The sequence below is a fragment of the Mixophyes fleayi genome, chromosome 8 (genome assembly GCF_038048845.1).
Source record: "Mixophyes fleayi isolate aMixFle1 chromosome 8, aMixFle1.hap1, whole genome shotgun sequence".
Classification (NCBI taxonomy): Eukaryota; Metazoa; Chordata; class Amphibia; order Anura; family Limnodynastidae; genus Mixophyes; species Mixophyes fleayi.
The window spans coordinates 77162849-77175022 of NC_134409.1; the positions used below are offsets into that span (position 1 = coordinate 77162849).

At 39.9% G+C, this 12174-nt stretch overlaps 1 protein-coding gene across 3 annotated transcripts in view; it reads left to right on the top strand.

Annotated features, from left to right (window-relative positions):
• The first annotated feature begins 899 nt into the window (after window positions 1-899).
• The window catches only part of DDR2 (discoidin domain receptor tyrosine kinase 2), a 516782-nt gene continuing 505507 nt past the window's right edge, over window positions 900-12174 (top strand). For 2 of the 3 annotated variants that reach the window (XM_075182767.1, XM_075182764.1), the window contains exons 1-2: window positions 900-1318; window positions 6564-6659. The gene's annotated coding sequence lies outside the window, so the exon portion shown is untranslated. The remainder of the gene's footprint in view (window positions 1319-6563; window positions 6660-12174) is intronic. The other variant, XM_075182765.1, reaches the window with a different exon arrangement.

Below are 12174 nucleotides of genomic sequence, written 5' to 3' on the forward strand. Positions count from 1 at the left end.
TATAGGGGTATTTGCAATCACAGGATGTTACTTTTATTTCTTTTTTTCTTTTTTTTTTTGGTTCCCAGCATCTCAAATTGTGCCTACACACCAAGGGGTAAATGTATCATAGTGCGGGTTGTACAAGTCGCCGGAAATCGTCAAGATGACAGCTTAAATTTAAAGAGGCGCTGCTTAATTGTAAAGGGAAGTTTAAAGAGGCGCTGCCTTGTAAAAGGAAGTTTAAAGAGGCGCTGCCTTGTAAAGGGAAGTTTCCCTTTACAAGGCAGCGCCGCTTTAAATTTAAGCTTTCATCTCGCTGATTTCTGGCAACTTGTACAGCTAGCACTATGATACCTTTTCCCCCAAATGTTTGTGGCAAGGTATCTGTGATAATTGTGCTAGCACGAGCAGCACTGTTTAACTGTCATGACTGAACACTAAAAAAAGATAAACCTTTAGGAGAAGAACGAATGAATAGAAACATAAAATGAATTATTCCTTCGATTTTAACCGCATATTCGTAATTGTTTTTGTCAAAGTGACAATATTTGTAGAAAATATTCCAAAATTACATGCTCCTCTCTCCTAAAAAACTATATGTACAACTCATCCTGTTTATATATTGCAAGGAAATATCTCAAAAGCAACGAATATCTTTTTGGTTAAGAAAATTTTAATTATGTGTTTGTAAGAAGTCTGTTTAATTTCCTGTGTGTTTACAGATTAAAACATTTCTGCAGTGGATTTCAGTTATGATATAATTTCTTTTAACTGTAAACAATTTTGGCATCTGAGTCTAACAGAAGCCAGTGTTATTGTGAGCTAAATTTTCTTTCCTTAATTGAAACCAAATGTTGTACAGGTTGCATGCTGGGATCTCTGGCAACTTCTTTGCCATACACAGAGTCTTTCTCATAGACAGCTTACATGAAGCACATTACTGAACCTCCCTGCAAACATTTCCTTTGGAAGCTGATGATTCTCTCTTCTTCTCCCATAGCTCTGGATTTTGTTTTAAAGAATGTGCTTTTAGACAAAATTTGATTTTTTTTTTTAATGAATTACGCTTAAAATCTTATGCTTAAAAGGGAACATTTTACTTTGTCTGCTAAAAGCATAAAGAGCGCTGTTAAAGCGTAAAATAGTTTTCCGGAATGATTGCACTACTCCAGGAAAGCATATAAAAAATATTCTGAAAGTGTTTGAGGGGAAAATGGACATTGTATGAAGATGTTTCAAGTGTGGAAGTGTTACTCTTAAGAATACTTGAAATTTAGCAAAAGTTCATCGGTAAGCCACAGAGATCTCATCTCACAGAAACGTCTTCAACAAACATGTAAGTTTCAAATAATTAAAAAATATATATTTTCATGTTGAATTTTCTTGTTTTACTCCAAATGTCTTTCATTTATGATGCATTCACATATCCTTTCAAAATTTAGAATATTGTGTGCTGTCCGTTGTAATTTATGTGCCTTTCAAGACCAATCTTAGTTAAGGGAAATGTGCCTCTGTTTAACTACTGCATGCAGTCTGCAGCTTTTGGCAAGATAATGCTCAAAGCTTGGCATGGTGTTGCCGGCTCCTCTTGTAGAAATGGAGATTATTTCAAATTTAGAGATTACTTATTTCAAACCAGTAACATTTGCACTACATTGTTTTTGTCAAACCATTTATTTCACTCTTTTTTATATACTCTAAAAGGGCAATTGTAGTGCTTAGAAGGAATGATACATGCACATACATACATAATCTATCCTGGATAATTGTGTTTTCTTATTTAATGATGTCTACTTTGATGAAAAGGTGGTATTTACAACAAATACCACAAAAAACTATCACATCTAACACAAAAAATATAAATATAATTAAATAGATATCCGTGTAATGGATTATGTTGCCATAGTATTGGTGTGATGCAGACATACCGGAGGTAATGCAAATTTATTTGTAATACATTATTATTATTATTATTATTATTATTATTATTATTATTAATATAGTACCACTATACTAATTAGAGGTGTGCAGAGAATACAACAATCCATAAATGCATAAAGGAATACACACATCAAAAAAAAATTATAATTAGAAAGTAATAGAAAGTTACAAATGATTTAGAGCAAATTATTGAATCGTAGGCAAATAAACAAAAACAAAATCGGTATCCATTTTATGGATTTCTTTTGTTAACTATAATTATTTTTTGTGACATACTAATTATGATTTAATACTTACAAGTGAATATATATATATATATATATATATATATCTATCTGTAAGATATGATAGAAACATCGTTCCTGACGTATTGTCACGTTTTCTCACTAGTGAAAATGCTGTTAATCAATATGCAGTGCAGTCATATATGATGAAATTGCTTCTTTTATACAATTCTTCCACAATATTTGGGCTATATATATTGTCTGATGCCCTCCAGAAAAGTAATGGACAGGTATAAAGTTGTATGTGAGCTGGAAAAATAAAGTGAGCTTGTTATTCAAAGCAGTAGCTAAAGGTCTGGTGCAAGAATTTGCTAGTGTAAATATATTTTTTTAAATAAAAAATAAAATAAAAAATAGTGTTCCCAGCACCAATGCTCAGTCTAGGCTGGTAGTGGCAAAATTGTGGGTAGAGTGGGGGGTGAATAATGTGGCTAGTGCAGGTGCACTACAGGTTTCAAGGGGCCCTATAAGCAAGGCCAAGCTGATGCGTGAAGTTCTACAAGCACACATGCACTGGCAGCAGTGGATATGGTGGGACTTTTAGTTCTACACGCGCCAGCATACCCAAGCAGTTTAGGCATGGAGAGGCTTGCTGTGACCATGTAGTGCACCAGCAAAGACATGCTTTAATCTATTTCTAACTCTTTTTTTGCCCCAACACCCACCAACAAGGGGCAAGCCTTAGTGCTTTCAGCTACACTTGCCAACTCTCCCTGAATGTCAGGGAAATTCCCTGAAATAGGGGTGATCTCCCTCACTCCCTGAAGAGTCTGGCATTCTCCCTGATACTGAGCCAGTACAAGATGTGGTTGGCTTCACCATCTGTGGCATGATGACACAGTTTAGAAATTGTGTCCTATGTCCATGTATTGATGACTATGGAGGTGGCTATTTTCATGAAGAATTAATCAAAGACTGACAGATAAGACAACATGACTTCAGTAATGGAGACATTAATGTAAGACACTTCAGTCTCTAGAGCAGGGGTGTCCAACCTTTTAGCTTTCCTGGGCCACATTGGAAGACGACGAGTTGGTTTGGGCCGCACATAAGATACACTAACAATAACGATAGCTGATCATCCAAAAAACCATAGAAAACATAGTTACCATATATATATGAGAAAAAAAGTGATATATATATATATATATATATATATATATATATATATATATATAAATATATCACTTTTTTTTCAAATCCCCCTATACTTACCTTTCAATCGCCCTGTTCAAAAAAATCCTCTCTAGTTATTATACTATAATCACTTTTTGTATTGTTTCAATGCAATATCAATAAAGTGCATTTAAGCCAGGCATTGTATATCAGGGTGCCCTGACCAGGCCTGCGGTACCTGACATATACACCACTGTGACCCCAAATTGTGACCTGTTTTGATAATTACACCACTATGTTAGTTAAGGGATAACAACTTATAATGGGCCAAAGAGAATAATATATAATGCCCCATTAGTAATACAAGTAGAAGTATGTAGCAGGGAGATAAGGTCCATGATGTTCCAGGACCAGGTGACTTTTATTCACTTGTCAGCGTCCCTTGAAATAATAAAAAAAAATCCCCCTTAACTTACCTTTTAATCGGCTTGTTCTCCTGTCCTCTTCTCTTCTTTTCTCCAATTCTGTGCTGCTGATTGTTCTTCTCGCGCGGGTGACTCCTCGTGCTGCGCTCCGCAATGGATGTTGGGCATGATGACATCACGCCCTACATTCACTGCGAGCACCGCACGGAGGAGGAGACAAGGGAGGGAGCTGGAGTACCAGCTGACGTGACCGCAAGGTAAGTAGTTTCTTTTCTTTTTTTTTTTGCAGGATTTTTTTTTTCCATTAACAGCGCTGCCCCCTTGCCAAAACCAAAACTCCTTCTGGGCCACATTTACAGGCGTGCTGGGCTGCGGGTTGGACAACCCTGCTCTAGAGATTCATTAGCAGCTTTTCCTTAACGCATAGCTGCCTACTCTCCTGGAATGTTCGAGAGACTCTTGCATTTCTGGGAGACCCCCAGGAGAACAGGGCAACCTCCCGATTCTCACCCGAACAATAGATAACTGACGGGGCGGGGCTTAATGATGCAAATATCACGTCATCTTAACCTGCTGTAATTGGCCAAAATTGTGACAATCGTTTAGGGGTGGGGCCAAAATTATATGATTCATCAAGCCCCGCCCCAGCATGCCCACTTCCCCCGGGATCTCCCTGAAGCCAGCGAGGAAAAGTTGGCAAGTATGCTTTCAGCATGGGGCTGTTTTTTTCTATGGTTTTAGGGGGCTTTTTAGGGAATTCAGTCCATGCTGAACAGTCTAGGGCTGCATGATATAATGACAGGGGGACCCCATGCTGCGGGTTTCCCTCTATTAGTGTCACCAGCCCCGCCTATCATAGCCTAGTGTGGGTAACAGCTTTTTCAGGGGGAGCCTACTCTGTTCATCCCCATGCTTTTGTATTCCCAGCACTGGTGCTGGGAATACTTTTGGGGGGTTTATTTGGAGGAGGTAAACCTTTTTTTTAAAAAAATTATGTGTTTTCTTTAAATACATTTAAAACCAGTCTACATCATCAATATGATAATGACAGATGTTTTAACAGCACAGCACATTGATACCCTTAATACCACATTATCATCAGCCTTATGTATTCAAATGCAAGTTTGTGTACTTTTATGTGAATGCATTTTGCATCTGCATTTTTAGATGTCAATGCATCTAACTCTGTTAGGTTGTGACTTACAATTAAATAAAAGCTTTCTTAGAGACCAAGACAGTGGTTATTGCATGCTTCTTTACTATAGAACTGCAGGAGACACATTACACAGAAGATAGATTCATACATTCATAACAGCACAAAAAATAGATCCTAACCTTCCACAGAATACACAAACAGGAACTACATACACCACAAACTCAGCATCAGGACTACGGCTACTTCTAGCATTGATTTCCTAGGCAGGGGTTTGAAACCCCAGGCTTTCCATTTTAAATCCAAACATCTGGGAACACTATTTATAAATCACATACATCATAGAGGAACTGACTCACACAATGTTATTGCTCCCAGCTAGCTTTTTTTTTTTTACTCTCCCTCTTTTGAACTCATACCCCTTTTTTTTTGTTCAAACTGTATTAAAAGACCCGTATAGATGCACTCATTAAGTGGATGCAAAAGTGTCTGACTTAACTATAGTAAGAATTATTGTTAAATTTGTAATCGATTGTCTTACACATGTTAATGGGTATGTGTTTGTTCCTCTAAAGTGATTTGGGTTTATGGAATATTATAAATTCCTCTTTGGTCATGTGCAATGTTGGGAAGTATGTTCTTCATTGCATAATCTCCATTTTTTAACCTTCAAATGGCCACTTTAATTTGCAAAAGGAGCTGTTAACAACATACACATATGTAAACATAAGCTAATTTGACAGAGCTTAAGATCATTAAAATTGCAAATACACTTCAGCTGGCCACAAAAATTCTGATCATTGGAATTTAAGTGTAAACAGATTTAATACAATAAAACATAGATGGCCAAATGGATAGGTTATACAATCATTTTTCATAGTACATTTTCATTGAAGCTAATAGGATGGAAGATAATTGTTATGTGTGTATTGTAATTGTAAAATAAAGTATATCCTACATATGTCCTATAAGGCACTGTCAAATAATAAATTTAATGTGTGAAACAATCACTTATTTTTGCCTATCTAATTAACAATCAACAGATTAAAAACGATTGGATTGTACCATATGTGCTTCAATTGTATATTGCTATGATTGTACAGATATGTCATAATTTATCTGGAAAAATGACATGTGTGTGGCTGTTTTTAAAGAGTATGAGTGTAGTCTAAAAGTTTTACTAGCAACATTCCCCATACTTTACCTTTACAGATTCAGAATGTATTAATACATATCTGTCAATAGAAACACATTTCTATTGTGATCTTGTTCTGGGTCCTAGTAATCTCTGAATCCTGGTTTGGCTACACATTGACACTTCCCTATCCTTCCCCACCCCTGCTGAGAAGTGATTGGTCCCGATGAGAAAAGGATCTCCTATCAATCTGTGTTATAATTAGCTCACATGACTTTGTTTCCTAACTGGCAATGAATTATAGAATGACAAACAGGGAGCTAACACTATTGATAGTTTTAAACAGTCAAGTAAATTATATACAAAATATAATAGTGGGGTCTGTACTGTATACTGGCCACCAAAATGTGTCTAATGTGGGTACTATCCAGTAGCAACCGAAAAGGGGTTTGTTTGTATACTAGTCACTTCAATGGGTTCTGGTTTTTAAGACTACATACCTATAATTTGTTCTGTTTATCTCATAGGAACTAGAAAGGACTTTGTCGTATGCTTGCCACCAGAATGGGGTTTGTTTTGATTATTAGCCACAAGAATTATCTCTGTATTGACCATTGCAAAACGTAAGTTGTCAAATGATCAGCAAAGTTGAAATTCGTTCGTCTGGAGAGTCAAAGAACACACTCCAGTGGGTGTTGCAGATACTCTGAGTTTATTAAAACAAAGCAGTAGTTTTAATAATCACAAGGTCATGTAGGCATATTATTATAGCACAAGTGTATCAGTGTATCAGCTGTGTAGCTTATAGGGCACTGAGCCAGTGAGAAGTGAAGTACATGTCTTCAAGGTTCAATAAGCTTTAAACAGGATGTAACTGTTGAGTGGAGTTTCATTTCAACATTCCCTTGAACAAAACAATTTAGCCGTTAACTCTTTCACCATATAATGTGGTGTATAATTTAATTTGGTCTACAATTTAGCATGACACTTCATAACATACTGGCAATTGATTGATATAGCGTGAACACTGATGAATACAATGTTACTGTGCTAGTTTTAAGTAGGGTATTGGTAGGATGAAGACATGTTATGATATATTGTGCAGTGCATATATGCATATTCATGTTTGAAAAATACAGACACATGTCAAATAAGACTTTTACAACACCTTAACCTTGCAAAGAAAAGGGTTATTGGACATTTTTTTCGCTCTTTACAATTTATTAGTAGCTGAAATGTATTACCTCGCCTGTGGTTCTTTTATATGTTGTACATTTTCTTGAAATTTAATATACTCATTCGTTGGTATATCATATGGCTTACAGCTCTGACGTCTGGTATTTCCTTTGGTACCCATTGGTTATTAGTGGCCTTAGCCTTACAAGACAATAAAGGGATCAGTGTGGTGTAGTTGTCTAGCCTGACATATATTGCATGTGGAACTAAGAATTCTTTCTTGGACTCAGATGCAAACCAATTATGATATGAAAACTCTAAACATTCTTTCTGTTATATATTGTCACCCCCCTTTACGTTCATTAATGATTACTGCATCTGGCTGTATATATAATCATCATGTCACTATGCTACTGGTATCCTGTCTGATATTCTGATATGGCCATTCAGCTAGAGTGCCAAGTGACTGGATCTTCCAGATTTGACCACACACATATGTGTCCCTTTGGATGGGACAAGAGGTCAGATTGGCCAGTGTATGGTCACCTTATCTGATCAAATACATTGCATCAAGATTCTGATTTTATAGACTTAGTAAATTGCGTTTTCAAGTGTAGCATGTACTTATTTAATTTTGAATACTATGCATATATGTTGTGTTTATCCATTACAATGTATTAATATATATATCTTTCATATGATGAATGTATGTACTAGCGTTTTCAAATTCAGCAGGTACCTAAGCATATCTAAAATATATTTCTATTTCTAAAAGAGATGATGATTAGGTATAGATGAAACAGTATACTGAATGTTCATACCGCAAAATTGTTAACTGCTTGCTTAAGTGGTGCTAATGATTTCATCATTAATAGCTTCACTTAGTAAAGCCTGAGTAATATAGATGTTTTCCTTACAGACAAATGTGTAATTCAGTCTCTCTATCAGTGAGTTCAACTGTCATATTGCCATCTTAGTTATTCCTTTGGTTATGTTAGGAACTCCCAAGTCAGTACAGTGAAACTCGGGAACTACTCTGAAGGCCAGGTGTTCGCTGGAGCCCCTAGTGGTGGGGACAGACTGGGCTGCGGGCTGACTGAGGGTCGAGTAACGTATACTGACTTAAAGGAGTTGCCAGAAATGGAGTGATTGGTGGACTGTAGTATAAGAAGAATCCTAGGTCAAAAGGTCACAGGCACAGATGCAATATCCAAGGGCAAGTGAAGGGTCAAACTCACAGGCAGAGAAGCAAAATCCGAATTCCAGGCAAAAGGTCAAGGTCAGAAGAGAAGGGTCACAGGTCCAATAACAAGCAGGGGTCAAAACACGGGTAGTCAAATCCAAGGTAGCAGGAACCAAAATGGATAGCACAAGCAGGCAGCAGGACTGAGGACAGAACGCTATAACCGGCAATGAGGCAGCTGGCCTCATTGCCCTAAATACTGAAGCAGACCAATGAGAGCCTAGCTCTCTAATTGCCCACAAGCTGTTCCAATTAGCCTTCAGGCTTGCCCCGCTGTTGCGCACGCACCCGGCTGCTCTGTAATGCCGGGACGCGGCGCTGGATAAGAGAGCTTCTTACCGTTGCCATGGCAACGTCTGACGAGCCCCCGGAAGTGACGTCCCGGTCGCCATAGTGACGGCCGGGACGGAGACAGGGGAGTCGTGGCGGCTGGGCACCACCGCGGCTCGTACAAGTACACCCCCTTGAGGAGGGGTCAAGGAACCCCGATATCCAGGTTTCGTGGGAAACTTATTAAAAAATTCTTTAATGAGCCTTTCAGCATGGAGACGCCTCTGTGGTATCCAACATCTCTCTTCTGGGCCGTACCCCTTCCAGTGAACTAGGAATTGAACTTGGCCTTGAACATCCTAGAGTCGAGGATCCTTTCGACGATGTATTCCTGGTCTCCGTTCACAATCAAAGGCCTGGGCCTGTTAGAGGAAGGCTGACTGAATTTGCTGGGAGCCGCAGCTTTCTTTAGAAGAGAACAGTGGAATGTTAAGGGTATTTTTAAGGAAGGTGGTAGTCTCAGCCTGAACGCCACTGGATTTATCTTTTTCTCGATTGAAAATGGTTCAATGTATCGAGGCCCCAGCTTCCTGCAAGGTTGCCGTAACCTGATGTTGCGTGTGGACAACCAAACCCGATCTTCCACTTTCAATGAACTTGGCGCATGATGACGGTCCGCGAAAACCTTGGATTTTTGGGAGGCTAGACCTAATGCAGCGTGCACCTTTTTCCAGACACCCCTCATCCTGGCAGTAAAAGCAGGTGTTCCGGAATCCCCACAGGATACAGCAGTAGAGAACGAGTTGGATTTCGGATGGAACCCGAAGTTGCAGAAGAACGGGGATGTGTGTATAGTGGAATGGCAAGAATTATTATACGCAAATTCCGCCCAGGGTAAGAGAGAGGACCAGTTATCATGGAATTTAGACACATACATTTGAAGAACTGTTCCAAGGCCTGATTGGTTCTCTCTGTCTGCCCATTCGACTGAGGGTGATATGCCGAGGACAGACTGATAGTGATCCCAACGGATTTACAAAAAGATCTCCAAAAGTGTGCAATAAACTGGGATCCTCGGTCCGATACAATGTCTTCGGGAAGCCCATGGAGACGAAAGATATGTGTGAGAAACAAGGTGGCCAGGGTCCTGGCATCCGGTAATTTGGGTAAGGAAATAAAATGTGCCATCTTACTGGATCGGTCCACCACTACCCAAATGGTGTTATGACCTGTAGATACTGGCAGGTCAACAATAAAATCCATCGAAAGATGAGTCCAAGGCCTGGTTGGAGCAGGTAAGGGTAACAGTAGACCAGAAGGACGATTTCTAGCAGATTTATTTCTGGCACATTCAGGACAGGCACGGACATAAGTCTCCACGTCATCCAATAAGGTAGGCCACCAAAGCCAGCGAGAAAGAATTTCGATAGTCCTACGAATTCCTAGATGACCAGCAGAGCGGTTATTGTGACCTTCTATGAGAACCGATTTCCTAAGGTGCACCGGAACAAATAATTTATTGGCAGGTGTCTGCATCGGAGCGATTTTCTGGAAGTGACGGATAGTGGCTCCTAAATCCTGGGTGAGTCCGAGATGAATTGTGGTTGAAGGAACAATAGGCAACGGGTCAGGTGACTGAGGATGATGGGCCAAAAAACATCGGGACAACGAATCGGCTTTAGAATTTTTGGAACCTGGACGAAATGTGATGAGGAACCTAAATCTGGTGAAGAATAGGGCCCAGCGAGCCTGCCTGGGATTCAGGGTTTTTGCGGTCTGAATATATTGGAGGTTTTTATGGTCTGTGAAGATGGTAATGGTATGTGCAGCTCCCTCCAACCAATGTCGCCATTCCTCCAATGCCAACTTAATGGCCAATAATTCATGGTTTCCAACGTCATAATTACATTTCGCAGGCAAATACTTTCTCGAGAAAAATGCACAAGGATGTAACTTTTTACTCTGTGGGTCTTTCTGAGAGAGAATGGCACCAGCAACGACATCCGAAGCGTCCACCTCCACAATAAACGGAAGTCCTGGATCAGGGTGTCTAAGGACTGGAGCGGAAATGAAGGCAGCTTTGAGAACTGAGAAACTTGCCAGTGTTTCTGCGGACCACTCCGCTGGGTTAGCTCCTTTTCGAGTGAGGGCAGTGATAGGAGCCACTAACGAGGAGAATGAGCCAATAAACCTTCGGTAATAATTGGCGAAGCCAAGGAATCTTTGGATCGCCTTCAAGTTAGTAGGTAGGACCCAATCTTGAATTGCCTGCACCTTGGCGGGATCCATAGCGAATCCTGATGAGGAGATGATATAACCCAGGAATGCCACTGTGGACACCTCAAATTCGCATTTCTCCCATTTTGCGTACAGATGATGCTCTCGTAATCTCAATAAAATCTGGCGGACGTGCTGACGATGCTGAGATAAGGATTCGGAATAAATTAAGATGTCATCCAAATAAACAACAACTGTTTTTCCCAGGAACTCACGTAATACATCGTTAATCAGGTCCTGAAAGACTGCCGGAGCGTTGCACAAACCGAATGGCATTACGAGATATTCGTAATGTCCCAAGTGGGTATTAAAGGCAGTCTTTCACTCATCCCCTTTCTTGATTCGGATAAGATTATTGGCCCCTCGGAGGTCAATCTTAGAGAATACAGTAGCTGTTTTTAATTGATCGAACAGAACAGAGATCAAGGGTAATGGATACATGTTCCTAATCGTGATGCTATTTAGTCCACGGAAATCGATGCATGGCCTCAGGCTGCCATCGTTTTTAGAAACGAAAAAACAACCTGCGCCAACCGGAGACTTAGAAGGGCGGATGAACCCTTTCTCCAGGTTTTCTTTTACGTATAATTCCATGGCCTGTGTTTCAGGAAGGGATAGTGAATATAAACGCCCTTTGGGCAACTTAGAACCGGGTACCAATTCAATTGCGCAGTCGTATTCCCGGTGTGGTGGAAGTGAATCAGCTTTCTTCTTGCAAAAGACATCACTGAAGTCCTGGTAGGGTACCAGCAACAATTCTGGACTAGGCTGTATAATTCTAAGAGGCAAGGTCAAGCAGGACATAGAGCACCCGGGACTGCAACGGACAATCTCCCCTGTTTTCCAATCAATAAGGGGGTTATGACTGCGAAGCCATGGATACCCCAATATCAAAGGAGCAGAGGGACAAGAGATAAGATAGAAAGAGAGCTCCTCCGTATGGAGGACTCCTACAGACAACCGAACCATTGGAGTCCTGGCAAGAATCCTTCCCCCAGGCAAGGGGTTACCATCCAAACCACATGTGGTGATGCTTGATCCTAACCTGATATGTGGAATATCAAGTGTCTGAGCCAAATGTATATCCAGAAAATTACCATCCGCACCACTGTCAAGAAAAGCTTTCAAGTCCATGGATCTCTCACGGAAAGTTAGATGTCCAGGGACTAATA